Genomic DNA, 5,816 nt, shown 5'->3' on the forward strand with positions numbered 1-5,816 from the left:
TTTCACTGTTTTATGTTACTGTATTTTCATTTTTACTGTATCAATTTCGTTTTTACTGTTTTAAATTTGTTTTACTGTTTTAAATTCATTTTTACCATTTTAGTTTTATTTTTACGGTATGTTTTTACTGATGCTTTTATTTTTGCGTTTAATGTTTTACGTTTTCTATATGTTTAATTTTCCCATGTTTTAATTTCAAATCTTGATGAATTTTATGTTTTCTATTTTTACCGTCTTTTACCTTTCAGTTTTTACAGTCTTTAAAATTTATTTCAGTGTTTTTATTTCTGCTTTATTTAATTTCCAGTTTTAATTTAATTTTTCCGTACCAAAAACCAAATTTTCATAACAACCCCCCCACTTCGTGTTTGATCCGAAACTGAACCAAATTTGGTCCTTGTGAGACGACCTAGGAGTCACATCCTAGCTATACTGCATTCTTTAATTGCAATCAAATTTGTATGACCGCGACAGTCGTTACCAGTAACTATCATGGGCCAGCATGAATATGGTGATGCAGACGCCTGAATGTACGGGGTAAACCCATCAGAGCATAGACCAAGTCTGACATTACGCGGTTCACTAGCAAAGGATGGATGTTTACGATTGAAGTGCTTCCAAGCTTCACCATCAGAAGGATGACGCAAAAATCCTTCAGTTTTGTTACCATCGTGCCATGTCATGTGTTCTGATGTTTGCATTGAAGTAAACATTATTTGCAATCTTGGTATTATAGGCAAGTAGAACATGGACTTTAAGGGAATTGGTTTTCTTTGCCTCCGTCCAGCATGCATCGTATGATATCGAGGTGAGCCACAAAACTTGCATTCAACCAACAATGCATCATTTTTGCCACTGTCATTGTCATAGAATAACATACATCTATTAACACAACAATCAATCTTCTTGACTTCCAATCCCAACTTTGAAACACATTTTTTTGCTTGGTAATAATTCTTTGGCATAAAATTGTTTGGTGGTGTCAAATCTAACATCAATTTTGTATAGAAGTCCACTGCTTGAATGGGAACGTTCCAATTATATTTGCCAGCCATGAGTCTAATGCACACTGACAATTTTGACTCAGATGAACCTTCAAATACAGGTAGATTTGCCTCTATCAGTAAATTGCAAAACCTCTGAGTGGTTTCATTTGGAGACTCTTCATCATGACTATCGTTTGCTTCTTGTTCAGCATGACGACGAAGAGCATTGTCGACCATCTCTTGCATATAGGAAAATTGATCTATCTCAGATGTATGTACAATAGTATTCGAACTTGATGCAAGCCGCTTTTCAGCTGCAGTGGAGGTCGATGGAATTTCTTCACCATGATATGTCAAAACCGTGTAATTAGGCATGAACCCTTTTTGGTAAAGGTGAAGTTTGACCACTTCATCTTTCAGAATCCTTGTACATTCGCACTTGATGCATGGACATCGAATTCCTCCATCAAGGGCATAATATTGACATCGTCGGGCCGTCTCCACAAACTCTTCAACTCCAAGGACAAAAGATTCCTTCAAACCTCTCCTTCCACTATAACAACGGTCGTACGTCCATCCACGATGATTGGGAAAATGGGCCATGTTCTGTGACAAGCCAAAGAAATCAAAACTTAGCCAAAACAACAACACTCCATGTGACATAAGTAATAAACCTATTACTACTCAAGTCGAACATGGAAGGCAATTTCAACACTATTGTCATAGGCATTCAATAAGGGCATGCAAAGACAAGTCCTCAGTATTGAACCGTCTTTGACATCCTAAGTGGTTGTGTATTAAATTTGGGGGAGTCAATTTTCTAACATTACTGAAGTTCTCTTTTATAGAGTACTTCCACATATTTTGTACATTGTAAGTGTTTAAGGTACTTTCACCCTTCTCATTCCATTGAGAATGTGTGTAGTACGATAGGACTTCAAAAGACTACTTAACTTAATCAAGTTGTAGCCTAATAAATGAACATACAATATATATATATATATATATATATATATATATATATATATATATATATATATCAACATACAACATATACATGAACATTCACTCATGGTCTAAATGTAGGTTTGATAACAAATTTCTGCAAGGAAATAAAATTCTCACCTACTTTGGTCTATTTATAGGTGTTCAATACTCAAATTCTGTTTTTCTTTTTATTTTTCAATTGAGACTTCATTTTTATCTTTCTTTTATCTTTTAAAAGTGGTGCAGATAGTTAGTTTACTATTTTGGTGAGTACTTTAATAGACTTTGCATTCTTTGCACTTTTAGTGTATTTTAGGTACTACTTTTAGGTTTCTAAGTTGTAAAATTTAGAGTTTTAGTTTTTTTTTTGAAGTGTGAGTTCTTAATTAGCTAGGTTCTACCATTCTTAACTTGTTAGGATAGTTTACTTGTATATTTTCCTACTTTAGTGCAGTTTGCAATTGTAGTACAATTTTTTAGAGGTTTGAGTAGTGATTTTTAGCTATTTCATCTACTTTTTAGGTGCCAAGTATGCAAACTTTGACATATAGCTAGGTCATCTTCTGTCATGTTTCTTAGCTTCCTTAACAACTTTAGAATTGTTAGGATGTGTAGAATACACAGTCTTAGGTTAGTTTAGGTCAATTCCCATTTTGTAGCATACTTAGTACACTTTTTAGGTCTAAGTAGCCAAATTTTGAGATTTTGGTACTTGATCCAATTTGACATATTTCTTAACTTTATTTAAGTACTTTGAACTTGTTAGGATAAGAACATTACACATTCTTAAGTTTGTTTAGGTGAATTTCGAAATTGTCACCTATTTAGTACACTTTTTAGGTTCTAAGGTGTCATGTTTTGAGTTCTAGGTTGTTTTTGTAGTATGAGTTTGTAGTTAAACTTCTTTATGGATGTTCTATACTGTTTTCGATCATATAATTCCATCTGGAAACATCATACCAGCTTTTGCTAATCCAGAAATAAAGAATAAAGTTTGACAAATTTCAAACAGCACATGAAATGCACACTGCACCAGAAAATGACTTTGAAAATGGTGGTTTCAAGGCCAAAAATGCTTGGAAGTGTTTCAACAGCTAAAGTGATGCTTCAAGCAAGTTTATATCATCAATTTGAAGGTGTGCAATCACTTAAACAATAAAGATAAAGACTACACCAGAAAATCAGTGTTCTACTTCCATTTTTAGGCAAAATTTGGTGGTTTAAAGGGTGATTTTGCACAAACACGTTTGCACACATAATTTGATGTTTTGAGCAACTTTGTATCATCAATTTGGATGTGTTTAAACACTGAAACAGCCAAGAAACACTTGTTGAACTTTGTATCATCAATTTGTATCATATGTTGAACTTTGACTTTAGAGTTCACTTTCACAATTAAAGTCCAAATTCATGTAGAGGTTGTTGGAGACTTTAAGAGACGTATCTTTTAACATGTTGAAGGCCAAAGTTATAACTTTGGTTCCGTCTTCTAGTTTGGCAACTTGGGGGATTCAAGATAGTGTATAACCAACATATATGCATGTTGGTTTGTCCTTGTACTCTACTTCATCCTTATGGTTACTCATTTTAGGTCTTACCCTGTATTGAAAGAAATTTTCAAGGGTGTTGTCATGGTCTTTTTCCAAGAGGGAATTTCGGTTGAAGGGTGGGGAACAAGGTGTGGAGATCATATATAAGAACAATATGCAACACAGACAACATAACAGAGAGAAGACAAAAGGCGAAAGAGAAAGAGAGATAAAAGGCAAAGAAAATTTTATTTACCATAAGGAGGGGCCAGCATGTTTATTTATCAAATTGTTGCATGGCTATAGGCTTTTAGACAGATCAATCAGGACCAAAATAAAGCAAGGCAAACAAAATAAGACATCATTTACGTACCTGGAAATGATGAAGTCTTCGACACTTGAGCGTAGCCCTTAAACAATGACATTTTTGCAACTAACTTTAACCCACTATGTTTGAAGCTTCCAAACGTTATGTGCTCCTAATTGAAACCCCAAAACCTTGTACAATAATGAAAAATTTTAATTAGCAAAACGCAACAACAACAAAAGATTAATCATCAAACACCCTATATCCATCCTAAACCTAAACACCCTATTGTCCACTCACGGTCAGATTATAAACAAAGCTACTTACTTCTTCATCATACACAATTACAACTTCATATTATATATATATATATATATATATATATATATATATATATATATATATATATATATATATATATATATATATTCAGATTCCATGGTGGCTAATATTACTTGACTGTCATATGCAGAGATTTCTACACCAACATAATGAGACTTGTAGTCCACCATTTTAAATGATAATAAAACTAGTTTAGCTACTCTTTGAAAGGTCTCGAATTTAGCTCCTAGTATGTTGTATTGTTAACTAATTAATCAAGCCCTTTAATTAAATAAAACACTTTAATAATTTGTTGAAGACAAATAACAAAATAAGGATAAGATGGTCTTTCCTCTAATATTTTATCCATGAATCATTTACTTAATCATATAACTTCCAATTCAGAGACATTAAGTCATTTGCTCTTTTGCTCTTTAACCTATACTGCATTTTCTCATTATTTACTCTAACCACACCTCATTATTTCATTTTTAATACATTATGTATAGCATTTTTCACTTTTTAACATCAACTTATTGATATAAATATTTTCACGGTTTATTTAAAGATTTCTAATTAGATTTCAGAATCTAAATCATACCAACAAAAGACTTAGTACTCTGGAAACGTAATCAATAGGGAGGAGATATGATAACAATGACGACTCTACACATAGAGGGCATACAGCCTTAAATATGTTTGCACATCAATATGTTAAGTATTTTGGCCAAAGGTAAACCTTTACGGTTACATTATCATTGTTCTAGTTCCAAACCAATAAAGAAGGTTATAATTTGAATGTAATAGGTTGGCTATCAAAGAAGGAACATAACTATCCCGGTTACAACTCTTGTGCAATTATACTACAAGGAAGAGTAACTCATGACCTCAAAGCTCATGTAGGAGACAGTCCAAACAAAAATTCCTTTGCATATATCAGATTATTAAAAATCAAAACCAGATTCAAATGTTGCAATACTAAAACGTTCAGCGGGTCCTTGTTCTAGTTTACATTGGATTAAGCTACTAATTTCATGAGCTATTATGTTCTTCATGGATTTAAAATGACTGAGGGTAATAGCTTTGCATCTCAAGGCCGAAAACAAGTGTGCTCATTAAGGAAAACCATGAAAAATCCACACTAAAAGAGAAGAAGGATTTTAATACAACAATTTCACTTTCGGCTACTAAAGCTTTGTAATTTCTGATTCAAATCTCATAAATCTTTTTTGGCTTCATTCACCCTCATCAGATTGGAATACAATTTAATGAGCAAAGGTGTCTTTGGTGCCAACTATAATCATGGATTAGTCATAAAAAAAATATTGATTATAAGGAATAATGAAGGCCAAGCCAACACCGTGACTAGAGGGATGACCAACATTGGTTAGTTTGAAGTCTTAAAATAAATATTTAGAGAAGGAAGGACGACTCACTAGCCCAGCCAACAACGTGAATAATTGAGGAGAATTGAGACAAAAACAAGTTTCATTGGAAGACCAACTTTGTTCTAATCGACATCTGCCAAAGAGGAATCAGGTAGAAGAATACTACCCTACCTATGCTTATCTTATAATACAATTAACAAATTATTACTCTTATCCATGCTTATTTAAGGCAGAAAACGCACACAATAAAATATAAAATGTTCCTCTTTAACTTCAATTTATTAACAGTGGTTCCATC

The 5,816-nt window shown here is 33.0% G+C and overlaps 1 long non-coding RNA gene across 1 annotated transcript; it reads left to right on the forward strand.

Moving 5' to 3' along the window:
• Positions 1–205: 205 nt before the first annotated feature.
• On the forward strand, positions 206–1,926 carry LOC128194085 (uncharacterized). The gene is made up of 3 exons (XR_008245388.1): positions 206–808; positions 1,009–1,105; positions 1,196–1,926. It is a non-coding gene; the product is annotated as an uncharacterized LOC128194085 (long non-coding RNA).
• The last annotated feature ends 3,890 nt before the right edge of the window (positions 1,927–5,816 follow it).

The sequence above is a fragment of the Vigna angularis genome, chromosome 9, assembly GCF_016808095.1.
Source record: "Vigna angularis cultivar LongXiaoDou No.4 chromosome 9, ASM1680809v1, whole genome shotgun sequence".
Lineage (NCBI taxonomy): Eukaryota > Viridiplantae > Streptophyta > Magnoliopsida > Fabales > Fabaceae > Vigna > Vigna angularis.